Below are 27,965 nucleotides of genomic sequence, written 5' to 3'. Positions count from 1 at the left end.
CAGCACAAACAAGGCAGCATCAAGGAAGCAAATCTTGGTTGTGTCTTTGATTGGTCTCTCTAGTCACAAGTCAAGCCCTAAGAGAAGGGCTGAAGAGTGTCAATCAGTTGCCATATTTTCTGTTATTTTGAAAATGATCAAGTATTATAACACTGAAACCATGATCAATCCCAATTATTCAAAACATTTCCCCTATTTTGGTGTCCTTCAAACTACTTTCATTTGAGAAATCAGCCACAAATCACAAAAGATGGCAAATGTACAAAGGTCAATGGGATAATTCACTCAGTTATGGGGGTTTTGGATGATAAAATGGATGATATTCATAGAATTGGAAATAGTTATAACTGCATCTTAGAATCTAGATGTAGTATATAGTGTAGTCAGGTTCCCTAGGAAACAAATTCTGAGACTCTAAGATTTATGTGCAGGAGGTTTATTGGGAAATATCCTCAGGAACAATATTGGTGTGGGGTGAAGGAAGCAGAGACAGGCAGAGGGAGACAGCCTGAGTTGGATGGCCAGTGTTGAAACAAGGGGGGCAAATGCACCCCATACAAAAGTCAATGGAAAAATTCATTAGTTATAGAGGCTTTGTAATCATCATAAAATGAACCACCCCAGGGATGTGGGCTGCCTGAGGGAGGAAAGAGGGTATCATCTCGGGGGAGGCAGCTTCTTTGTGCATAGGTTAATTCTTGGAGAGGGGCTCAGCTGTGAGCTGTGGAATGCAAGGTTCAGTCCTGGAGGCAGATCTGGGCAGTGCACCCCCGTACTGATAAAGTATTCACAATACTAAAGAAAAATGTCCATGTTTCTAAGAAAGTGTCTTTGCTGGACCTATGTACAATGTCATGGTATCAGTAAGGTTCTTGGACATTCACACTTTGGTTTTTCACAAGGTTTTGCGAAGCTTCTATATTACTGCCATCACCGATCTTCTCTTAAGAATGCTTGCTCCTCAGAATCAAAACCTTCCTGGCTGGCAACTCTTTGAGGGTGATTTTTCTCTTCAGAAAGAAGCAAAAATTATGACCTCAGTGTTAACTCCATGGCAAGGTCAATATTCTAAAGAACTGAGTTAGCATTACTAAATAATATTTTATTCTTAACACGTTTTATTCAAATGACCCACTGTATTTTATTTTTTGTTAAGTCCTGCAGCTTTCAGAGAACAAAGTCATCCTTATTTTGTATTCAGGCATAGTGAAAGATGAGATAGTTAATTAATCTCACCAAGAAGGAGTCAAAAGAAATGGCAGAAAAGACACAAATTTCTTCTGTCTGCATGCTAAGTCATTTTTTTAGGCAGTTACTATTTGTTGAGCACTTACAATGTGCTAGATAGTTAGGCAGAGGGGAGTAGTTTAAGCAAAAAGTAGTTGCTGGACACTAATCTAAGTAATAATATACACTCCTTTTATAATCAAGAGTAAAAGATTCTTCTGAACAGAAAAATAGTTAAGTCATATATAGGTGTAAAAATTACCCACACAAAGCAAACTGAACCCTTTGGAGGGGGCACATTTCCATCAATTCCTTTAAGATAAAAATTGGCTATTAATACACTAAGACAAGAAGGTATACACACCTGGGTAGAATTCATAACATTGAGGATATATACATGGTAGACAGTACTCGTGAGGTATGAGGTAACAATGCTGTAGTAGGACAGTGCAGAAAAAAATAGAGGAAAAATAAGAATGATGTTTTCCAAATATAGATTCTAAACCTTTTTGCACTAGAGCTATAGGTCTGTTGACAGTCTTATTTCTGTTCAAGGCAAGTAGGAATTGATTCATATTACCTACCTTAATAGGTAATATATTACCTAACTTTAGCTGAAAATTTTAATTCTCAGGATATAAAACAATAAATAAGAAGATTTTCTGGTTTGGTTTTGGCTAGCAGAGAAATGAGTGGGAATTAATAATAACTTTCAACACAGTAACCATAGTATATTAGAGCTTAAAATACTAGACAAAATAATTCATTCATCTCTAAGATACTTTTTTTTTCTTGTTTAGGAGTTTATTTGTTAATAAGTCAAGTTTCTGTTTCTGATGGTTTATATTTGGCCTTGCCAAAGCAAGACCTCAAAAAATTAGTCTATAACTCATTACTGCTTCTCTCCATGGAAATCTTTAGTAAAAGGCGAAAGATTTATAAGATCTGAAGAGAAATCTGAGTATCCGTAGACACTTTTTAAAGCATATACTTCAAGCCAGGAGCTCTTCTAAGAACTAGGTATAAAGCAGTAACAAAATAGATAGAATCCTTTCCATCATGGAAAGGAAAAGGATGATTTAAAAGCATATGTAACATAATACTGGGAAGGAATAAGTGCTAAGCAGTATATTGGAACAAGTTAAGGGGAATCAAGAGTGGTAAGAAGTGGAAACTTAGAGAGGTGATCATGGAAGGCTCCTCTGAGGAGCTGAAATTTGAGCATGACCTTAATGAAGTGAGGGGGTGAGCCATGTGCAGATCTAGAAGAGAATTCCAAGGATAAGTAAGAAAGGCAAAGACCCCATGGCAAGATTGAAATTGGCACATTTGAGGATCAGCAAGAAGGCCAGTGAATTGACTTAGGAAATAATGAAGGATTTGGCCAGTGAATTGACTTAGGAAATAATGAAGAATTTGTCAAAGTTTTGGTTATAAAGTTAAAACATAGGTGTGCTTTTCCCCTCAAACCTCATCTTGCTGCTTGGGTACAGGATTGGAGTAGAGAGAAAGTTGAGTGAGTTGGGTTGAACCAAGGCAAGACTGTTGCCAGGTAAGTGTGAGAGGAGAAAGGAGCAAAAGAGAAAAAGAGCAGTGAGCATGTTCAGGGTGTATACTAGGAAATATAAATTGGGTAAGAAGAAAAGTAAGAACATGGGGGAGGTGTCACTGTGGAAAAAGTGTTAGGGATGTTGGATTGGAGGTCCCAAAGGAGATCAAAGAATTTTTGGAATAGAGGATAATAAAATGTTTACATTTTCTAGGTGCTAAAACAAATACCATGCAGGGATTTAATGGCAGGAATATATTGGTTCATGGTTTCAGAGGCTAGAAAGCTTGCTTCCTCCCAGAGTTAGTATCTTCTGGCTGGCTGGAAATCTTTGCGGTTCCTTGGTTTTTCCATTACATGGCAACACACATGGTGGAGTCTTCCCCTTTCTCTTACTGGTTCCATTGACTTTCAGGTTCTTGCTTTTCCCTGTCTGACTTCCTTCTCTGTCCGACTTTTACTCTGATAACAAAGGATGCCAGCAATTGGATTAATGTTCAACCTGATCCAATGGAGCCATGCCTTAACTGAAGTAACATCTTCAAGAGATCCACACCCACCAGAATGCAGACCAAGATGAAGAACCTGTCCAAACTTGGGAACACAAGTCAAACCACCACATAAAGTAAGTAAGTTAGAAATACAGGGAGTAGGAATCAGAGAACAGGCTGTATGAAATCAAGTATTTGGAGGTAGTGATGGCATAAGCTTTGATGGTAGCTATAGAAGCACAAACCCTCTTCTGGGTCTAATGCTACTTATATACGCAGGAGCCATCTTGAAGAACTTAGGTTCCTAAGGGAACAGCCAGGTTTCAATTAGAGTAAGAAGGTAAGGGAACATTCAGATTGGTTAAAGGCTGAAAGCATATAGGAGTTTCCCTAATGAGAGACAGTAAGTTCCTAAAAGCAAAGTGGAAGAGTTTAAGGAGCAAGGGAGAGGTTGCCATTTAGATTACAAAAGAAGTACTGAGCATTATAGATGTCAGGCAGGTATACTAGAATTTAGGAAAGAGGGTGTGATGGTTAGGTTCTGGTGTCAACTTAGCCAAATGATTATGCCCAGTTGTCTGTTCAGGCAAGCATTGCTTGACTGTTGATGCAAAGATATTTCATGGCTGGCTGATAAACCAGAAGGCTGATGTATTAAATCATCAGTCAGTTGATTGTATCTGTGGTTGATTACATCTGCAATAACTAAAGCATGTCTCTCACAATGAGATAGTCCAATTAGTTGAAGGCTTTTAAGGAAGAAGAGAGTTTTCACTGCTTCTTCAGTCAGTGAGCTTCTCCTGTGGAGTTCATCCAGACCCTTCATTGAAGCTTCATAGCCTGCCCTATGGATTTTGGACTCTTCCAATTCCCATGGTTGCATGAGATGCCTTTATAAATCTCATGTTTACAGATCTCTCTTATTGATTTATTTTGTTCTAGAGAACCCTTATTAATACAGCTTGGTACCTGGAGTCATTCTTTAGGCCAGAATCTTAAAAATGGTTACAATTGATCTTCTACTCTGACTAGACTCAGAGGCACTAATGACTGTTTCCAATAATCAAGATGGCACTGACAGTCCACGGGGTGAGTTAGTAAAAGAGATACTCAAAATATCACCATTAGATTCTGCTACTTGTGCACTTATACGAGGCAAGGCTCTGGGTGAGTGTTTTTGATGCCTTTAAGGAGTATTGTGGAATTAAGTGGTATAATGATATTGGCTGGTTGTTGTTAGATACATTGGATACAGTGATGATGGAAAGGGATGAGCTGAAGGCTTCAAATTTGATACTTAAGCACCATACTAATGACATAAAAGTTCCCATGTTTCCCCTGAAAGAAAATCTTATTTCCTACTTGACATCTCTGAAAATCAGACGCAAAGCCTTATTGTGTGACTAGCAGATTTACAACTAAACTAAAATCTCAACCTTGCAGGGTGCCTGCTGTTAAAGTAGGGGCTTTGACTGGAAAAGAATGGGATCATGAAACTTGGGATGGGGGTATACAGCTTGATAATGATGATTATGGGAAGGTGGACTCCCAGGAATCTGCTGAGCCTTTGCTAGATAGACTTAAAATGGACTCCCCTGAGGAAAGAGCTCCCTGACTTCCAGCCTGCCTTGAGGAAACAGTTTCCCAGCCACCAGTCTGCCCAAAGGAGTTTACCATCTAACCTCCACCAAAAGAGATTAGCCCTTCAGTGTCTGGAGAAACAGCCCTCACTCTTCTGTCTGGAGTAACTAATCCTGTTTCACCAGACGAAACTACAAGGAATGCCCTCAGGTGATTAGCTTGAAATACTCTTCTATTTCTTTTCATGACCCCCACCACCACCTCTCTTTTCCTCAAGACTTATAAATAGACTAAAGTCCCAACAGGCCCACAAAGATACAAAGTGTGACCCATGAGAAGGTACACTATACTCCAAAAGAACTGCAATCTTGGGTGCAATTAATTTTATTACAACTATTATTAATATAAACCTCCCCAGCCATAAACCAGTATCAAACTCTATTTGTATGATCAGTTCTAGTAATGGCAACACTTCTTCTATTATCATTTCCAGGGTTAGCAGCCAGAATTACTATACTCCTTACAGACTATAATCTAAATACAACATTCTTTGACCCAGAATGGTTGAATGGCCTTTTGAAGACCCAATTATAGTGCCAATTAGGTGGCAATACCTTGCAGGGCTGGGACAATGTTCTCCAGGAGGCTGTGTATGCTTTGAATCAGAATTCACTCTATGGTACTGTTTCTCCCATAGCCAGCATTCATGGGTCCAGAAATCAAGGGGTGGAAATGGGAATGGCACCACTCACTATAATCCCTAGTGATCCACTAGGAAAATTTTTGCTTCCTGTCCTTGAAACTTTAAGCTCTGCTTGTCAACAGGCCTTAGTTCCAAAAGGAGGAGTGTTCCCACCAGGAGACACAACAATGATTCCATTGAACTATAAGTTTAATACTGGACCTGGCCATTTTTGGCTTCTCATGCCACTGAATCAACTGGAATGAAGGGGATTACTGTTCTGTCTGGGGTGATTGATCCTATCAAGGGGAAACAGGACTGCAACTACACAATGGAGGTAAAAAAGAGTTTCCCTGGAATACAGGAAATCCCCTAGGGTATCTTTCAGTATTACTATGCCCTGTGATTATAATAAATGGAAAACTGCAACAACCCAATCCAGGCAGGAATACCATTGGCTCAGAACCTTCAGGAATGAAGGTCATTCCACCTGGTAAAGAACCATGGCCAGCTGAAGTGCTTGCTGAGAGTAAAGGGAACATGGAATGGGTAGTAGAAGAAGATAATGATAAATACAAACTACGGCCATGTGAACAGTTACAGAAATGAGGACTGTGATTGTATGAATATTTCCTCCCCGTTTTGAGTATGTTTGCATTTGTACATGAGCAAATATTTTGTTTTCCTCTTTATATATGACATAAGTTGTCTTGTTCATGTTATAGTATTAAGTTATAGGCTATGAAGTTTAAGAGTGAATATTACCTAAGTACTTGCACCCTATTCTGGTGAGATGAAGTGTGTTTCTGGTTGTTTGCAGGATGGTTGAGTATTGTTGGGGAAATATATGTCTGTTATTGTGTTCTATTTGGAAATTACACATGTTTCAAGGTGATGTGTATAGCTGCCAAGTTGACAAGGGGTGGACAGTAATGATTAGTTTCTGGTGTCAACTTAGCCACATGATTATGCCCAGTTGTTTGGTCAGGCAAGCACTGGCCTGACCATTGCTGCAAGGATATTTCATGGCTGGCTGATACACCAGAAGGCTGATGTATTAAATCAACAGTCAGTTGATTGTATCTGTGGCTGACTACATTTGCAATTAACTAAGGCTCCCACAATGAGATAGGCCAATTAGTTGAGACTTTTAAGGAAGAAGAGAAACTTTCACTACTTCTTCAGTTAGTGAGCCTCTCCTGTGGGGTTTATCCAGTCCCTTCATTGGAGCTTTCAGCTTCACAGCATGCCCTGTGGATACTGGATGAGACACCTCTATAAATCTCATATTTATGGATATCTCCTCTTGATTCTGTTTCTGTGGACAACCCTGACTAATACAGAGGGTTTAAAAAGTTTGGAAAAACCATAGGTGTAATTGCATGGCTTGAAACTCCAAAACAATACGGCTCGAGGCACAGGAAGCTTCAAAACATGAAATCTGAAATACAACAAAATGAATAAAGAAGGAATATTATGGCTGCAGAAAATAGTTTCTAATGAGATGACAGTGGAATAAGCTGATGCATACAACTACAGACTCAGTGGGCCTGCTTGGGGGAGCAAGTTCCTGGAATTGGACCAAGGATGCATGGAATGCAGGGATGACATAGACAGCAGCTTCTGAGTGCCCTGTAATAGCAATTTATTTAACTCTAGATGGAAAAATGGTCAGTCCTAGCCAAGTCCACCATAATGTAGGGGTGATGTGCTCCAGTGGAGAGATGGGCACAGCTGTTGAGAATCACTCCACAGGAAACATTTACTCCAAAGCATCCCTAACTAAGAATCATCCAGATCTTGAACACATGTGGAGAAGGGCAGGTGACTGCAGATTTTTCCACTACAACTTAAAAAGTTTTTATATTAGGATTTCATGAAATTAAAATACAGGGATAAAATTAAGTAGGCAGTTGGTATAGAAAAGTAGTTAAAAGCATGGAGTCTGGGAAAAAATTACTTAGATTCAAATCCTAAACCCACTGTGTGAACTTGGGTATGCTTCTTAACTCTGCATTTCAGTTTTTTTTATCCTTAAAATGGCAATAATTATAATACCTACTTCAAAGGTTTGTAGTAAGGTTTAAATAAAATGATATTTATAAAGCATTTAGAATGCTACCTGGCATAGGGCAAGTGTTCAGTAAATATTAGAGTTATTTCGTCATGTCTTTAGTGGTCTAATTTTCCATATATTTTTATTAAAATTATAACTTATTTTGAAGAAGTGCTTGCAGACAGGTTCTAGATTCAACATACTGTAAAATGAAAATACAAAATTGAGTTTGAATCTTGGTTCTCACCACTTATAGATTGTGTGACTTTAGATAAGCAAACCAATCTTTCTAGGCCAAGTTCCTCCAGCTGTAAAATGAGAATAATAATAGTACCTATAACTCATATGGTTTTTGCAATGACTGAACTAGATAACCTATATAAAGTCCATTGTACACTGTATAGACAATAAAAAGTGTGCAGTAAATGGTGACTGTATTATTATTTAGCCCTTGTCTTCCCCCTAATTAGAGATACCTTTAACCTGCCTGCTTATTATAAGTGAACACCACAAATCCTTAATTTGCTATTTCAATTCCCTCTTTTCTCTTTTCTCACGTGTCCAGAAGGAATAAAAAAAACTCACTAGAATGAAATTCTGCAGCATGAAAATGCTTGTGATAGTCATTTTCCATTTACAAGGGAATTGCCTTGATACTTAACTGCATCCCTCAACCATGGATCTCTGTATGTTAAAACTTTAATTCACATTATTGGCAGGGCTGGGGCAGGGACAGCCAGGGGCCAGTGGTCAGATGAGAGGATGAGCAAGAGACCAGCCATCAAAAATGGATAGATTTGCAGCAAGCAGGGACAGCATAAATATAAAGCTAGAGGAATGCATAGGGTCAGTTGTGAGTATAGAAGTGATATAAATAATAATGGCCATTTCTGAGTCCCTAATGCTCCTCTTGCCTCTGCCAGGTACATGGTAGAGAAGGGCTGGAAGCACACCTGTCTGATTCAAAGGCCTGGCCTCTTATATTCCTCCATGCTGGTATCTAGAAGTATGAGATGCCACAGACATGAGTCAGACAGCTCGAAGTCCAAGGCTCAGAATCCAGAGATTCTATGAAATTTGAAGGAATGTGGCAAGTACAAAAAGAATGTCAAATTATGAGGAAAAAGAAAGGGGTTTCTATTTCTTCTTTGGCAGTGTTCTATGGTTCCCAGTGACAGAAGCTAATCTTCCCAGTTGGGTTGGTGGAGGATCTGCAGGTGGGAAGAAGTGACTGGCAGTTCCCAACCAAGGTGGAGTCCACAAGGGCAAGAGTTGTTAACATCAGCTATATTCTTCCCTAATGTACCAGCTCCCCAACAGCTCTCAGATTCTATTTTAATTAAAAAATAGCCACACCTCCATTCCATAGAACCTCCATAGAACAGGTTATAAAACAGAAATATAAACTAATTTCTCTAATCCTAACAACTATAAGCCTTCAAATTTTCTATGACTTAAGCTTTTTTCTTTCATGTACCTCATAAAAGACATGTTAGGACCTATTCATCTCTATAAATAGTTCTATATTTTCTGAAGTCACCTCAGAAGAAGACTATTTGAATAAGATAAAACTACATTTTGTCAGAGAATTTTATTATGTTTTTGTCATGGTGTTTAAAGATTCTTAATGGCTTTGGTTAATAGTAGATAGCTATCGTAAGTTTTGTGCTTCTTTCAGTGGTAAGTTTCTACTGACTGTTTTTTTTAAGCAGCTAACAGTTCACCAATCCCTTTAAAATGTCACTTAGCCCCTGCAGCTACTCTACGAGGTTATTAGAACAACATTTACAATCCAAATTTCCCAAATGACAAAATGGAGGCTCTCAGAGAGTTAAGAGATTGGTTTTAAGACACAAAAATGTTGGTCGGTACAAGATTGGAACATTTAAGAACCCATTCCTGGGTTAGTTCTCCCACTTCATAGTACAGGTGCATATCTTTCCAACCAGCCTGCTTTCCACTCCCAACCCTCTACCCCCACTCCCATTCCACCTTCACCCCAATGTCCTTTCTATTGGACTGAGGTTGAAGACATACATATAATGGGAAGAAGCAGGAGAAGAGGTGCTAGGAGTAGAGAGGACAACCAACTAGCCTCTTTTCTCTTCCATACTCCGTGTCTTTCCCAGTAACAAACATTTAGTAGGGTCCTTAACAGAGCCTCTGAGAGGCTACAGGCCATAGTGAGAAAAGACCAACAGAGAACACCAATGAATAAAACAATCTGGGCATGTTTCCTGGTGAACAAGGGAAGGTGGGGTATTTATTCAAGAAAATTGCTTTTCTTATAAAATATACAATGGGAAATCTGTAAAGGAATATGTGTATGCAGGTAGGTAACTTCTTCAATATGTTTCCAAGTACTCCCGGTACTATCTTAAACTAATAGTGCAAAATAATCATACCTCTGTGCTTTTTTATTTGAAACTCAATAGAATTCCAGAAGTCGCTATATATATTATTTTGACAAAGGGTCTCCATCTATCTGGCTTGAATTTTAGGAATTTGTGAACAAAAACCCAATTTGAACTACCATCATCACAACTCGTTCCATTCAAGCAGATGGTCAGTCTAAAACCCCTAAAGTGTATTGCTGCGGAGTCTTAGTAACAAGGCAGTCATTCAATAAATATTTATTGAGCATGGCCTGTGTGCAGGACACTGTAGCTACACCAGATTTCTTATTATTCAGTGTAGTGTGCCACATAATCAGAAGGTTGGTGTTGCTGATTTCCTAATGAGGAGACTCCTCAAATTTTACCTCAATCACTTCCAAAGATACAAGGAGCAAGCAAGAATTTATTCTGGCTATAACTCCATGTCTACATATTCTTAGGTCATTTTGGACAGATGAGTTAATTTTCGCTAAGTAACCTTTTATCTGTGCAATTGCACATCCACCACACACCAAATATTTATTGAGATTCCGCAATGCACTGATCACTGCACATATGTAGCTACAGCTGCATGATTTAGGCAGTGTTAGGCCAGGGGCATTTTGCAGTAAAAATGGATTATCTTGTTGTAGGTCTGCAGGTCAAGTAATATTAACTAACTCTTACTGTGCTTCCTATAAAATAGGGTCAGGCCTATAAGTGTTATACCCAAGATGAGTTTCTAACATGTAACTAAAGTTATAGAACATTAGTCATGTAAAGTCCAGGAAGACTTGGGCCTACAGTAGCATCGCTGTGTTGGTGAATGTCTAAGGAACTTTTCCCAGGGTAATTTGACAAGAGGTTGAACAATTAAAAGTATAACTTCTAGGACCATCTAGTGTTGACTTTTTTTCTGCTTTACCTCTCTTGAAGAACCATAAAGCAAAGAAAAGAAAACAAACAAATAAGCAATCTCCTGGCTTTGCATCTACTGAAGTGGAATTAGTTAGTGGTAAAAGATAGTGTTCTGGAAAGGAGTATCCTTTTTTTATTTTTTTTGACTTAAGAGAATATGCTAGCTCAGGAGGGAAAAGGAGTTATGAATATGAGGGTGCACTGGTCTCTGTATTTGTTGCAAAGCAGCAGTAGTTTACTATTTAAATTTTCTTTTTTTTTTTACTTTTCAACTTTTGAGTTGAAAAAAACAAAACACAAAACACAAAGGAAGACCTATTGAAATCCCTTAGAGAACAGACTGCAAAAGGGGGAAATCAGCTTAAATCTGATCATACAATACAGAATAAACCTTCCAAAAATTCCTCTTTATCTACCAATGTACCTCACTTACTACAATATCTCTTTGCCTTCTTTCCTATGAAAACTTCTGCCCCAACTGGGGCAACTCTATTCACTTTCTGCTCGACTAGCACACTGCTCCCCAAACCCATACCATCCCCTGATGCTCTGAACTTGTCTGTCACACATATCATGCTTTTCTTCCTTAGGGTAGAGAAAACCTATAGGTATAAAAGAGCATGCCACCTTGCTGTATGTCTGGTTATTCCTTGCAATTTCTTCCCCTCAAATGCTATGTGACACATTACTCGTATGCCCCAAATATTTTATAAGTCATCACCCATTGCTTCTCATGTGGTATTTACAGAGGGCAAATCCATAAATAGAAGAACTGAAGAAAAATACAAATATAAAATAAAGCTCATCTGCTGAAGGTAGGACTTCTATCTTCAATCCAAGTTCCTGTCCCCTAAAAATGTCAATATATGTACATCTTTAGACATTGTAATGTTAGAAATTTGGAAAGAGCTAATGTGACATTTTGCTTCTTTTTATTTTCAAAAGGAACTTAGTAACACTTCAACATTTATTCAAAATCTCTTAGCTATGTCCTACATAGGCAGATAAATGTATACATATTTCACTACTCTCATAGACTAGACTGAGGTGGAACTTGGCAGCCATTTACTCAATTATTGCGAAAGTTATATTAGCAAGTACACTACCCCCATGAATAGACTGCTGAAATAGTGATAAAATTCAAGGAGGTAAATTTAATGATTGTAATCTGAGCTTGTCTAAAGAATACAGAAATGCAAAACATTAATAAAACTTTGAAACGGAAAACGACATTTCCTTCCTTGCTTTATTTTTAAACTGGTTTATGGAACATATTGTACAAATAGGCTTTATGATGATTGCTTAGATTTTTTTTAACGAGCCTATGGATAAGCTAGCTAAGATATACATTTTAGGTGGTTAAGATTTTCATGTTAATTGTAGAAAATAAAATTTGTATCTTCATATTTTCCTGAAATAAGGAAAATATTTAGTAACATAGGTCATTACTATAGCAATGCAGATATTTGTAAGAACTTTCTACTAGATATTTTGAGAGCATTCACAGTTTTGACCAAATGGTGTCTAAGTTAGCTTTTACTACTTAGAGTTTAAGAATTTTGTTATCTGAATATGTAGACTTTTTCCTTGTTGCTTTAATTTTAAATTGGTTTATGAAACTTATTGTGCAAACACAGGCTTTACAATGATTATATGGATAGTTTACTTAAACATGCCTATGGTTAGCTAACTAAGATATCCATTTTTGGTGGTTATTTCTTAAATAAAAAAAAATAAAAAAAAAAAAAAGAAAAGAAAACGACAACAAAAACAGATAGAGAGCTGCCTCTGTGCTGTACATCACAGTGAGAAACAGGACATTGTAACCGGAGCTGCCCTTCTATTCGAAACTTTCATTGCAATGGAAATGTCTTTCAGAGTAAAATAATTGACAAGCCATGAAGATTCTCTGCATTATTCGTTGATTTCCATTTTCCACAGCGCCTTTCCACATAGCCTTAACAGCTGCACACAGTCTGCTGTTCCAAGCCTCGCGCCAGGAGTGATGTTTCTTGAGGCTTGTATTCTGTTGTTTCCGCGTGTTGGAGCTTTTGTTAAAGTCTCAGTTGCCCTCCATTCCATTTGGGCTGCTACAGTTTTCTGGGGTCCAGTGCCCTTGGGTGCTGAGCAAGAAATAGCTCTGATGGTAGTGCTTTCAGAGGCAGCCCCATGGGAACATTCTTTAGCCATGATTTCATTGTGACCACTACTTAAGGCTAGTCTGAGTTTCCTCTTTGCCCATTTGCATGCTCGCTAAATCTAGTGTAGTTCCCTTGTATCAGTATTTGACAAATGTCTTCATTCTTATGTCATCTCTCACCTATGCCAACATGTGGCACATGGAAACCATTCTGTTAACAAGGGAGATGTTATACCATCCTTGATTTAATATCAGGCAGCAGTTTGATACAGCTGTTAGGATGTCATCAGAATTCTTTTGTCCATAAGACAAATGAAACCCACACCACATTGTGCAACATGTCCACAGTGTGGTCATTCCTTTGGAGAATCACCAAAATTAACATCAACCAGTATCTTGCGTTTGACCTCAGAAGGCTTCAGACTGATGCAGTAAAACATGGGAAGTACAATATCTGAGACAGCTTGAAGCCCGACAGCATTCTTTGCTAAGCTGGTATGTGCATGGTCAGATAACACATTAATTGTAGGCACTAATCACACATATTTTAAACTGTGAGATCACAGAGCACAGGCAAACGTTATGACTTCTCTATTCAGAAATAGTTTGAAGGTGTGCAGCTTATATAATTGGTAACCTGAGCTGTAATAATTTGGCTGCTTACCTCGTGGTTTCATTTTTCACACTTTTAACAAGGTAATGGGTTGGAATTATGCTATCAGATATTATGAGTCTTCCTGTAGCAGAGACACTGTCTTCTGGCACCCTGGCTTTGGGCTCTCAGCATCCTGCACAGGAGTGGGGTGGCCATGATGGTCATGCCCACCCAATTTTGCCAAAGGATCTGGCAGTGGGGATAGTTCATTGTGATAACGTGTAGCTCCAGGTGTACAACACTTGAATAGGGGGCTGCTGATGTCTATCAATTTGAGAGAAATTCAGTGTCAAATAGGTCTGAAAAACTGGGATAGTATATTGGTTGATCTATTTCTAAAATGCACTGGGATTCAGTCATGGCTAGCTTGAGCATCTAGCGTTTCCCCAGGAAACAGCTCTCCAACGAACTGCTGTTTATCAGATGTGGCTATTCCATGATAGCTCAACAAAGCAAATGTTTCAAAATATATAACAAAAACCCAAAAGCTAAATTTCATGTCCATGTATAATAATTTCCGTTTACAGCACCCTTCATTCAGCACACTTACCAAGCACCATTTATGTGTAAGATATTGTGCTAGGCACTGAGCTTACCAGGCTGAGTAGGAAAGATGCCTAAGGAAAAAATGGATCAGGATGCAACAAAATAAGAGCTGTTCAAGATTGTACAGCTTGACTAACTTCTGGAGCTTGGACCTTCCCAAAGAAGATAGCATTTCTCCTGCAAACTGGATCATAAAGGACTAGTATGTGTTTATTAGTGTGTGTCTGAGAGAGCTTTGTATGTAGCTTGACATAATTAAAACATAGGGGTCATAGATAGGAAGGAGGTGAGAGATAAGGCTGGAAAGGCCCAGTGTGCACTCCCAGGCCATTTGCTAGGCCAAAGATTTAAAATGTTAAGTACATTTCAGGTAATGGGAACCCTTGGTGGGGGTGAGGATGAGTCTAAGCATGGATATAGTATGCTAATTATGGCTAATGTGTATAGAAAGGCTACTATGTGCTAAGTAATTTTCTAAGCAATTGCATGTATAGACATATTTTGTATTTTCAGTTACCTATGAAGTAGATGTTTTTATCCCCCATTAGAAGATGAGGAAAGGAGGCAAAAAGATGAGATAGAAGTGGTAAAGTTACTCTAGAGTGTACACTTTTTACCATCATGGTACTGCCTCTCAGATAAGGATCCAGAGAAGGAGCTCTGGAGATTCTATATAGGATGGAACTAGATAGGAAAAACATTGGAACAAGTGTCCTTTGCCTCTGATAGACTGTAGTGACTGGGTGTGATACAGTTCTGGCCTGTCTGCCTTCATTAGAAACAAAACAAAAACACCAAACTCTCAGAGGTCAGTTGTTAACTAATGGAATCTCCAGGCCTTGACATGCATTTCAGAAAGCATTTAGAGTGATTTTCTCAAAAGTTAGCTCTATCTCTTTTTTGGAATCTAATGAAGAAACTACCTGAAGCATTGCAGTTCAGAGGAACTCAGGTAATGGGGCTTCTTGCAAAAAATATTATGAAAAGCTGGAGACACACCCAGCTGGAAGAGTCGATCAATGTATTCAACTGTAACAAAAACTTTTAATCAGTAGTAGTGTGATTTGATGGGCATGAAGATGATATTTATTTAAGTGTTACAGAATAAAATGCTGAAGAAGAAAATGAATATCATGTTCCAATAATTTATGGAATTTCTGCCAATGTTAAAACTACAGAGATTCTCAGAGTGAAACTCAGAAAGAATTGAATGTTCTCATGCTTTGAACAGGCAATTACATAAATGATAAAAAGAGACAGTCTGGTATTAAGCCATATTCTAGATGCCATTTCCACACATGGGTTTGGGGCTGTGGTAAATCAGCGAGTATTACAGCATCTTCTGGTTTCACCTCCTGGTAAACAACCTCACTGTCTCCTCCCCCAGCTAGTCCTATTACTCCACTTTAACCAGATGTTAGGATTTTTAAAAATTATTATTTTCTAGACGTAGAATTATACTTTACAAATGAAAGAGGAAGGCATTGAAAAAGAGCTGCTTATGAGATAAAGTAATGGTTAGCATTTAGTGTTTAGCAGCAAGGGCCGATGAGTTGGCTTGGAAGAACCTGGTATGCTCTATTATTTCCAGCAACATGTACCTGTACTAGGTACTTTAGAGAATAAAATGTAATTTGGCATATAAAGTACATGGGGATAGGTGCTATTGAGAGAGGCAGAGATAGGGACAGAAATAACAGAGACAAAAACACTCTCTTAGTAGTTTAAAATAAAGGACCTGCACGAGGTAGAATTTTGGGTGGAAATAATGAGAAAGGGATGAATTCCAGAGAGATTCTAGTGGTATAATTCACAGGATTAGAGGATCACTTGGACAAATGTATTAGTGGTGAGGGAGACAGGCATTAAGTAAACCTCTTAATCTATTCAACAGATATTTATTGAGTTTCTAAATTTATCAGGAACAAAGGATACGACCTGGCCAGATAAATTCTGTAATCTCATAGAATTTAGTAGTGAAAATATTCTAGGTGATGATGCTATTGACTAAGAAAAAGAGTATAAGTGGAGGAAAAACATAGGTCTAAAGAGGAGATATCAGAGCTAAATTAATTAAATTTTAACATGCTGGTTTTGAGGTGCCATGGGATTCTGAGGTGATGTCTTGCAAACCGTTGGCTAGTGGGTTTGCAAAGGAAGAGAGCCGGCCTCACAGGTGTAGGGAAGGTAGTTTAAAAGCCTAGTAAGTAAATGTCATCACCTACAGAGGTCATGCAGAATAAAAAAGAGAACCTAGGAGGGAAGATGGCATAGTAGCAATATTAAATGTAAAGGAGGAGCAGCCAGCCAAAGACATTTTAAGGGAGAAGTCAGATGAGGTCGATAAAATCTGGATCGAATGAAGTCATGAAATTAAAGGGAAAAGAGTTTTGCTTTCTGTAATCGCCTGTTTTCTTTGAATCCTTCGCTAGACAATAAGCTGTGTGGGAAACAACCATGGCTATTTCATTCACAGTGTCTTCCCAATGATAGCATGGCAGCTGGCACATGACTTAATGGAGGAGTAACTGGCAGTGTGAAATGCTACAGCCAACTCAAGTAAAATAAGGACAGGAAAGCATCTACTGTATTTGCCAATTAGGAGATTCCTGATAGTAGAAAGAAAGAGACATTTTAGTGGCTGGAAAGAAAGAAATATGCTAACTACCACTGGCTTTAAAATGTTAGAATTGTGAAGAACTGTTAGGGAGGGTGTAGCAAAAACATAGTTTTTAGATGATAATCCTTTTTTTTTCTTTTTGACAACAGTTACTTTAAAATAAAGTCATATTACATTAATTACTTGTTGATAAACTATTATGAGAATAGAATATAGAATGAGATAATTTATAACATAAAAGGTAAAAAAACAACAACAGGGAATTCCACTATTAATATACTACCACGTCACATTCAAATCCTGAATAATACAATAGAGCAAATATACTCCAACTGTTGCCTGACCTGAAAGTAGTGTATGAACATATCAGGCAAGACTAGTTTGCATGTAGCTTCATGGACCAAATAAACACTTACTCCCTAAAGCTTCAGCAGCTCCATGTTTCTGTTCTTATTCACAGAAACCGAAACTAGTGAGAAAAGGATGAGCTGATTGTCAAAACAAACAAACAAAAAACTTGAATCAAATAAATCCTGGACTTTAGTTTGGACTAAAGAAAATTTGTTTCCAGACAAGCACTTAGAAGCCCTGGAAAACAATGAAATGAAAGGAAAATTGCAGACTAATGGAGAAGCTGAAAGAGGAGGTAGCAGAAAATAGGTACTACATAATGAAGGAAAAACTCTGTTTTGGAATTTTGTTGTGAAACATTCTCTCCTAATGATAACACACTAGTAACAACATGTAAAATTTTCTGCTGGAGTCATGATAACTTAAGTTTTTGTGCCTGCACATTAAATTACAAGATACAAGATAAAATCAAAGCCATATGTTAAAATTTTGTATTTTGAGAACTAGTATAATGACACCAGGCTAAGTGTCTTTCAATTTAAAAACAAAAACAAAAACCCATTTTTATGGGCTGTTTAACTTAGACATTTAATGCTATGTCCTAATTCAGCTCATGAAACAGCTTGACGGTTTTTCTTGTTGTTTACTTCTTTGCAAGAGATGATTTTATTTTCCTAGTTAAACAAAAGGTAGAAGGAAAGCTGAGATTAATAAGGTCTACCTCAACACAACCACTCCCAGGTACTTATCGGTGGGTACACATACGTGCCTCATACTCCTTTCGTGCCCCTCCGTCCTGAATGTACATGGCTGTCTTTATTAGGTTGTAAATAACTCTGAGGTCAAAGCCTGTGTCTCATTCATTTTCACCTGAGCCATGGCCCTAAATTTTATTAGTATTCAATAAATATTGCTTAAATAAATAAATGTGTTTTTTCAGTGCTTGGAGCCCTCAAATTGTTAGGTCCCATGAAATCTACACCAGGAATCAAAATCCTCTTTATTACTACCCGATAAATAATTTCATGATATTTTTTTCTGATTTTTTTTTTTACTAATAGTTGTCTAGCATAATTATATTTGTTCCCCAATTCAAGGAGAAAACTTTATGTTCTTGCTAATCTAAATAAGGCCAGGAGATGGAGCTTAAATTCTTGGCTTTAAAGATGTTGTCTTTGGTTAGCCATTGCTACTTACCATAACTTGCCAACCTCCAACCAAAACTATTCCAGTCAATCCTAAAGAACACCTAGGGTGTTATTTAAGATTCTACAAAGGTTCCATGCACTAGGGTAACTTTCCAGAAACCTACAACCTCCAGATGGGTCCTGGGACCAGATAAGTCCTGAAATGAAGAGGGGCCAGTCTTGCCAGAACATCAACTAATTCCATCCTTCTATCCCATATTATCGACAGCCCTTCCAGCATGAAAACTTTAGAATGGGCATGGCTGAAATATCCCTAATGAGTGGGAGAAAGATCAAAGGTGATGGTGAAGTTATACAGAGAAGGTAGGGTTTAACAACTGAGTATGATTGCTGAATCATTATATTGATATTTCTTTTAGTCTCCAGTATCTTAGAGTAGCTAGAAGTAAAAACCTAAAATTGTGGAATTGTAGTCCATACGAAACTCCGAAATCTGTTCTACAACTAATTGTTGCAATGTGCTTTGAAATTTATTGCTTTTTTATATATATGTTATTTTTCATAAAAAAAAGAAAAACAGTCAATTGTGATGATAAAAAAATAAAAGAGAAAAAAAAAAAGACATTATCTTTAGATATCCCCTTGTGTTCCATCGGCTATGGAGTCAAATCTGTATAAGTGAACATCCAGATGAAGGCATGGGGACTCTGAAGGGTTAGCAGGCTGATGATACATACCACTTAAAAATGGATTATATGCTCTTTATTTCCTTTATCCAGCAATGCAACAAGAAAAGGAAAAGTTAGATAAAGGAAAAGAGTTTCTATTTGATGTACTAGGAAAATAAGATTTGGGAGATACTTAATATCACCTATATGTAACTCTAGATATGATTTTATTTTAATTGTTAATAAAAGAGTTAAGAGGTTAACTATGACTCAGTTACCCATTTTCTTCCCTCCACTGCCCACACTGAAGACATGTGATACGGACGAAAGAGCACAGGTGTTATAGTCCAAAAGAGCTGGCTTTGAAACCTTGCTCTGCTACTGGTCATCACAATAACCACTGGCAAGTTACCCGACACCATACAAGGTAGTTGTGCTAATTAAATAATAGAGTAAAAATGACTAATACAATACTGGAACATAACAGGTAATGCTATTTTCTTCCTTACTTACTTATAATATCTACGTTCCTAATAATCTTATGTCTATTGAAATTCTTCCACTGTGTGGATAGTATCTGGCACATATTAGGCACTCATGAAGTATTTGTAGAGTGAATGAATGAATGAATAAATAATGTATAAAACATCTGATTCCTAAGTCATTGCAATGTTTGACTTAATTTCCCATTGTTTAACATCACTCATGCAGGGCAACAGTGGAAAGAACTTAGTGATATAATGTAGTTAGGCTTCCCTTGCAGAACAGAGGGGCAGACTGTGAGAAGCTGCAGTTGCAGATCTTCTTGTGTGACCACAGACACAAAGAATCTGAGCAACTTGACAGGTCGAGTGAAATGTGAAGTGATTAAAGTCTGTGCTCACTTAATTTAGAGATAACATGGACGTTTCTTGTTTCTTATTGTCACATTGGAGAGTGGTTTCTTTTGCTTAAAATCATCTCAGTTGGTCCCAAGACTGTAATTCACTGAACCTGCTTTGGACAGTGTTCCTTTCAAATATAATTAGTTCCACACTGCAAGCTTATGTGGGACAATATTGAAAGTTCATTGAATCAGATAGCATTCTATTTCTTTTTCCTCTTACTCCACAATCTGAGACTGATACATGATTTTTAAAAGAATTATAAGGTAGGAAATCGCTGAGGAGATAAAAGGTACAACAATTATTCAGGGTTCTACCACTTTCTCTTTTATTAGTCTTTCTGAAAGAGATGTAGATCTAGAGGTTCACCCACTATTGTCACTTATTGGCACATATTTCTACTTAGTATACTTTATTTTTGTATTATTAAATTCTACCTGATAAGGGGATAGAGAGAAAAGACAAGCTAAAGAATAAAGCTCTCTCTTCTAAAGTCAATCTTCCCTTGAAGATAGTCCATCAACACTGGCCTAAAGATGGTAGGCTATTTTGCCAGTAGGTTAATAAGACTTCTTGGATATTTATCAAGCTTCACATAGTTTATGATTTGAGAAAAGTACTAAGAAAGCATAGTAAAAAGCTCAAGAATTCAACATATTCTATATTAGAATCTATGGTTTGGACAACACATGAGTGTCTGGATCTGTGGTGGGGCAATTTAATGGCAACTTTGATTTTAAGTATTTTAAATAAAATTCAAGTACATGGATAGAGTAGTTTTATTTCTTTCAGATAATAAGGCTGTTTTTTTCTACAATGTGGGGTTCTCATAATTTAGGATTTGGTTCTCAGCCCCTAATCTCAGCTTGTTAGTCTTTATTATATTTGGTTAGAAATGAGAACACAGCAAGTCTGAGATGAGCAGGGGAATGCTCTTTGGCTTCCATACTCCCACGGGGACAAATGGGAACTGTTCAATCTGGTGTTGGCTTAATGACTTTACTATTCGTACCAAGATTAGGTAGGCAGGTTCAGCTTGGAAATTTGCTCCTCAAATTTCCTTCTAACCTGATCATGTTTGTGAGATGTAACTACCATTTCGGCTTTACCAATTGAAAACATTTTTTAACCACATGATTATGGCATATGGACTGTGTAATAATTTTATGTGGCAGTTATTGCTGTTATCTTTTTCATAAATGAAGAAACTGAGACCAAGAGAGGTCTGAAAACTTTCCTCAGATTTATATCTAGTAGTAGAAGAGCCTGAACTAAAAATTCAGTCCCATGACTAATTCCTATGTGCTTTTTGACCAAGTTAGATGGTAAGATACACAGTGTGAAAATGAGACACTTTGTCTATGATCACAACAGTACTGCTTCCATCTCTTCCTCTTTCTGCCTTACTCTTATGGCTAAAGCCCTTTCTGAATCCTGAGGGTTAAGGCTCAGTGGTAATTTCAAGGGGATATTAAATCGCACTATTAATAATCATGGTGCAGGAAGAAAGAACTCAATCTGCCTATTCCAGTTGGCCAATTGCTCTTTTTGATACTTGGATCTCAACAAAGCTGGTAGCTCACTATCACATACATCTATACACTTGGAATGCTTCTTTCAAATCAGTACATTTATTTTCAAAACTGAAACTATATTTTGATTTTAATAAGATCCACCAATTGTCTTAAAATTATTAAACTGAGATCTAATTGTTTGTATTAAAAATGTACTCTTCTTTCTAATAACACTAAAATATTCTGATCTTCAGCTATAAATAAATTCTGTGAAATATCTTCAGAAGTACATTTTAAAAATAAAAACATCTATATGTTTTTTGAGGTAAGTTATCATTACTGAGCAAAGCAACATTATGAGATTTTCTCTCAATATGGTTGATATTATGAAGACTCAAGTAGGATTTTAAAAAGTGTTAACTGGTTCACTAATTATACCTTCCTTTTTCTCCCTAAAGCATAGGAATATTTAGAAGGCTGAAATTCAGATAATTACTTTATTTCACATTATGTGATGCTCAAGGAGTGAATGTGTATTGACCTATTTTATTTAATTTTTTTACAAGATACAATACAATTTTCTCCTCTTTCCATAAAATAAAATAAAACATAATTGTAGAATTTTACCTTCAACATAATGAAAATTAAAATCTTTGTTAGGGCCAAAGGAAAAAAATAAATGTCTGTCTTATAAATTTTTCCTTTCAGGGTACATTTGGTTTTCAGAGAATATTGTCTGTAGGCTCAAGATGTTCTAAGGAAGTCTGATTAAAGTTAATTAAAGGAGAAAGAAAAAATATACTTGAAATTAAGATGAAATGTCTGCTACAGTTAGGCTTTCCATAAATAGCCAAACTGCATTTTTAGTTAATACCTATTACCATAATTTGTTTTATAAGGATTATTTTTTAATAAATATTATTTTTTAGATGTCTATCTATTATTTAGTGCCATTTTTCAATTGCTGTGATCTTGATGTATTAATGGAGATGAATTTGTGGTGGAAATTTAAAAACTCAATTTGGAAAAGGTTATTCAAATGTTTTGTGATAATCTAATATAAAAAGAATGTTGTTTCATAAGGGTACCAAGCACAATCAGCAGCTATCCTATTGCAATAGCATAAAATCAGATTTTGATATTCTGCCAGTGATATAATTCAGGTCACTATTAGTGAAAAACAGCAGCACTGAATTTCCACGAACTCAGTTTCAGTTTTCTAAACCTATTCACATTATTCTTTAATTTGATGAATATAGAAATTATTGAAGAAGAATTTCCCTTTGAGCTTTATACTCTAAAAAACAATGAAACTAAAATGCTTAACTACATTAGAGATAAATAGTTTATACATAAGGAAAATACATCAGGAGCTTCTTTCATGAGTTTAATTGAAATGACCTCAGGAAGAATGGGCAAGAAAAAAAAAAAAGAAAACACTGTAGAAGCAATCCAAAAGGAGATTCCAATGGTGTGACGGAGTGGTAGACTGGCATGGCAATCTGGCTAAGTGATTCTTTTTTGAAGAAGAAGACACCCTCATTCACTCTCTAGCATATTCTGTCCTATAGAAATCTTAAATTAGACAATCAACACTAGTATAACAAACTCTACAGTAGATGAAATAAAGGGAGGGAAAGACACCTATTCCATACCTGAAATTTTAAAAAAAGCTTCTCAGAGAAATACAATCTTTACTAGGATCTGAATGATGATCAAGAATTACTTGAGGTTGAAGAACTGGGGAAAACTGAGCAGGGCAAACTACTCAGAGAGAATAACTTGAAGAAGTATCAGGAGGCTAATAAGAATGTGGTCCACTCAAAGAATTAGAATAAGCTCATACAGGCATACCTTGGAGATACTGCAGGCTTGGTTTCAAAACACCACAATAAAGTGAATATTGCAATAAAGCAAGTCATGAAATTTTGGCTTCCCAGTGCATATAAAAATTACATTTACATTATTCTGCAGACTATTAAGTGTTCAATAGCATTATGACTAAAAAACAATGCACATACCTAATTAAAAACCACTTTATTGCTAAAAAATGGTAACCATCACCTGATCCTTCAGCAAGCTGTAATTTTATTTTACTGGTGGAGGGTCTTGCCTCCCTGTTGATGGCTGCTGACTGATCCAGATGGCGTTTGCTAAAGGCTGCAGTGGCTATGGCAATTTCTTTTGATAATACATCAATAAAGTTTGCCTGTTGATTGCCTGTTCCTTTCACAAAGGATTACTCTGTAGGATGTGATGCTGTATGATAGCATTTTTGAAAGAAGTAGATATTTTGACCTGATGAATCTCTCTCAATAGCATCTAGAATGGTGAATCAAGATTTCCAATTTATTGTGCCTGGATCCATCAAGAGGAATCATGATGGCAGCTTATAGCCGTAGAAAATGTGCTTCTTAAATTATAAGACTTGAAAGTCAAACGGACTCTTTGATCATGGGCTGCAGAAAGGATGTCATGCTAGCAAACACATAAACAACATTCATCTCGCACATCTCCATCAGGGCTCTTGAGTAACCAGCTGCATTATCAATGATCAACAATATTTTGAAAGGAATCTTTTTTTTGAGCAGTAGGTCTCAACAGTAAATATGCCTAATATATTCAATAAACTATGTTGTAAACGGACCTGCTGTCATCCAGGCTTTGTTTTCCCATTCATAGGGCACAGGCGGAGTAGAGTTAGCATAATTCTTCAGGGCCCTAGGATTTTCAGAATGGTAAGTGAGCACTGGCTTCAACTTAAAGTTACCAGCTACACTAGCCCCTAAAAAGACAGTCAGCCTATCTTTAGAGGCTTTAAAACTAGTCATTGATTTCTTTTCTCTTGTTATGAAAATCCTAGATGGCATCTTCTTCTAACATAAGGCTGTTTCATGTACACTGAAAATCTGTTTTTTAGTATAGTCACCTTCATTAGTAATCTTAGCTAGATCTTCTGGCTAAGAAGCACTGGCTGCTTCACCTTGCACTTGATGTTATGGAAATGGCTTCTTTCCTTAAATCTCATGAATCAACATCTGATAGTTTCAAACTTTTCTTCTACACCTTCCTCACTTCTATCAGTCTTCATGGAATTGAAGAGAGTTGGGGCCTTGCTCTTGATTAGGTTTTGGCTTAAGAGAATATTATGGCTGGCTTGATCTTCTATTCAGGTCACTAAAACTTTATCCCTGTCAGCAATAAGGCTGTTTCACTTTCTTACCATTCATGTGTTCACTAGAGTGGCACTTTTAACTTCCCTCAGGAATTTTTCCTTTGTATTTATAACTTCACTAACTGTTCTGCACAACAGGTCTAGCTTTTAGCCTATCTTGCTCTTCAACATGACTTCCTTACTAAGCTTAATCATTTCTAGCTTTTGATTTAAAGTGGGAGATGTACAAATCTTCCTTTTACTTGGACACTTAGAGAACACTGTAGTGTTATTAATTGGCCTAATTTCAATACCACTGTGTCTCAGACAATAGGGAGGCCTGAGGAGAGGGAGAGAGACAGGGGAACTGTAGGTCAATGGAGCAGTCAGAACATACAGAGCCATTATTGATTAAATTTGCCATCTTATATGGGTGCAGCTCAGGTATTCCAAAACAATTACAAGAGAATCACAAGTCGAGGATCATAGATGACCACTACAGATACAATAATAATGAAAAAGCTTGAAATATTGCGAGAATTACCAAAAAGTGACATAGAAACACAAAAATGAGGACATACTGTTGGAAAAATGGTGCTGTCAGAGTTATTTGATGCAGGGTTTCTATGAATCTTCAGTTAGTAAAAAACAATACTTGCCAAGTGCAATAAAGTAAAACACACCAAAACAGGATATGTCTGTAAAGGCTACATGTTTAATTGGAGAAAAGAAATGTTGAAATATGTATGGGACTGTAAAAGGTAGAGCAAGACCTAGAGAAGGACCTGCAAATAAATAATGAGATGATAGATTTTAACCCAACCATATTGATAATTATATTAAATGTAAACAATTCAAACATTCCTATCAAAAACAGATGTTATCATATTGGATAAGAAAGCAAAACCCAACTATAGCTGTCTACAAGATCCATTTTAAATATAAATAAACAGATAGGTTACAAGTACAAAGAAGAAAATATATATCCCATTCAAACTCTAACCATAAGAGAGCTGGAGTGGCCATATAATATACAAAAGAGCAAACTTCAGGCCATACAATATTACCAGTAAAAAAGAGAAACACCATATAATGAAAAAAAAATAAATTCATTAAGAAGATTTAAAAATCCTAAATGTGTAGGCGCTTAATAATAGAGCTTCAAAATGTATGAAGTAAAAACTGATAGAATTTAAGGTAGAGGTTGACAAAATCATAACACTTCTCTCTCAGTAACAGATCAGAAAGGCTATAGAACTAAGGGTATAGAAAGCCTGAACAACAATCAATCAATGACCTAAATGACTATTCTAGAATCCCAGAAAGAGCCAAATACACATTCTATACAGGTGTAATGGATTATTCACCAAGATAGACCATATTCTGAGCCATAAAACAAATAAAGAGATTTTAAAGGACTGATATACAAGAATGTTTTCTGATCACAATAGAATTAAATAAGAAATCACTAACTTAAAGATACCTCAAAAATCCCCAAATATTTGGAATAAATGACACACTTCTAAATAACACAAGGATGAATGAGGAAGTCACAAGGAAAATTAGAAAACATTTTATGAAACACAACATATCAAAAGTTTTGGAATGCAACTAGAGGATTGCTTAGAGAGAGCTTAGTAGCCTGAAACAAGAAGGATCTCAAATCAATGATTCAAGTTTCCCTCTTAAGATATTCAGAGGCCTCTCACTTCCCTCACCTCTGTCTGCGAGAGTGCCTACATGTCCTCTTACATGTGTTCTCAATAAATTTTCTGCCTGCTTCCTCTATGCTATGCTGTGTCCTTGAATTCATTCTCATGGCATAGCCAAGAACCTAGAAGCCAAAATCCAGCAACATATTTTGGCGGACCAGCCAGGAGTCACTTCTCTTCTCCAACCATCTGGTCTGGGAGTCACCTCTGGTTTAGACCCAAAGAGAACTGGGTACATTCCAATGGGAGTGTCTCTCCCTGAAAGCCAGAAGTAAGTTACAGGATAAGCAAAAGTCATGGCTAGTCTGATTGAAATGATCAAAGCTTGTAAGAGTCAAAGTGGGTGGTGCTTCCAGTATTCCAGCTGACAGTCCATTGGGTTGCCTACTACAAAATTGGAATAATCTTCCCACCACCAAGCTAAAAAAGAAGAAGTTTCTTTTCTACTGCAATATTGTCTGGCCATTCATTTCCTGGTGCCTGGCCATGAAAAAAAAAAAAATATATATATATATATATATATATATACACACACACACATATATATATGTGTATATATATATATTGTCTGGCCATGATATCACCTGAAAGATGGTCAGTGTTGATCCATAAATAGAGCAGTCAGTTATAACCCTGTCCTACAGTTAAATAAATTTTGTAAAAAGGAGGTGTTCTGGTTTGCAAGCTACCAGAATGTGATATACAGAAAAGGAATGGCTTTTAAAAAGGGAAATTTAGTAAGTTGCAAAATTACAGTTCTAAAGCTGTGAAAATGTCCAAATTAAAGAACGGCGATAGAAATGTCCAATCCAAGGCATCCAGGGAAAGATACTTTGGGTCAAGAAGGCCGATGATGTTCAGGGTTTCTTTCTCAACTGGAAGGGAATGTGGCAAATATGGTGATATCTGCTAGCTTTCTTTCCAGGCTTCTTGGTTCATGAAGCTCTCCTGGGGGCATTTGCTTTCTTTATCTCCAAAGGTCTCTGGCTGCCTGGGCTCTCAGCTCTCATGTATCATGTGGCTCTGTGGCTCTCTCCAAGATGTTTCTTCTTTTAAAGGATTCGGGTAAACTAATCAAGATCCAGGTGGAATGAGTGGAGTCACATCTTCCTCTAATCAAAGGTTAATACCCATAATTGGGTGTGGCACATCTCCATGGAGATGAGCTAATCAAATTTCCAACCTATAGTGCTAAATAGGAGTTAAAAGAAACATCTGTCTCCACAAGATGGATCAGGATTAAAACATGGCTTTTCTAGGGTACATAATCCTTTCAAAGTGGCACAGGAAGTAAAATGGTAAGAAATTCCTTATGTACAGCTTTTTATGACCTTATATCAGAATAAATCCATGAAAGACTCTTGCAAATTCTATTATGCCCAGGAGGACCCCTCAAAATTTATAAAAGAATTTAAAAACCTGGGATTAACTTTGAATTTACCTGGGGGGGGGGGGGGGATGGGCAAATCATTCTTTCTTCTTGTTGCACCACTGAGGAAAAGCGTCAAATTTGAACTGAAGCTCAGGGCCATGCAGACCAATTTGTGGGCCAGCAGCCTGCCCAGTGTGCCATAGGGGAAAGAGCAGTTTCAAATACTAACCCCCTTGGAACTACCAGAGGGGCCAGGTGGACTTGAAAGCCAGAGAGAATATGATAAATTATATAAAAGAGGAAACGAAAAAGTGTACCACCA

The 27,965-nt window shown here is 37.1% G+C and overlaps 1 protein-coding gene and 1 non-coding gene across 5 annotated transcripts in view; both read right to left on the bottom strand.

The window, feature by feature from the left end:
- The window catches only part of ATRNL1 (attractin like 1), a 931,221-nt gene that overhangs the window by 130,146 nt on the left and 773,110 nt on the right, over positions 1-27,965 (bottom strand). The window lies entirely within an intron of this gene.
- On the bottom strand, positions 2,077-2,192 carry LOC143654704 (U5 spliceosomal RNA). The gene has a single exon (XR_013161897.1). It is a non-coding gene; the product is annotated as a U5 spliceosomal RNA (small nuclear RNA).

The sequence above is a fragment of the Tamandua tetradactyla genome, chromosome 13 (genome assembly GCF_023851605.1).
Source record: "Tamandua tetradactyla isolate mTamTet1 chromosome 13, mTamTet1.pri, whole genome shotgun sequence".
Lineage (NCBI taxonomy): Eukaryota > Metazoa > Chordata > Mammalia > Pilosa > Myrmecophagidae > Tamandua > Tamandua tetradactyla.
This window is presented reverse-complemented; position numbering and strand designations above follow the sequence as displayed.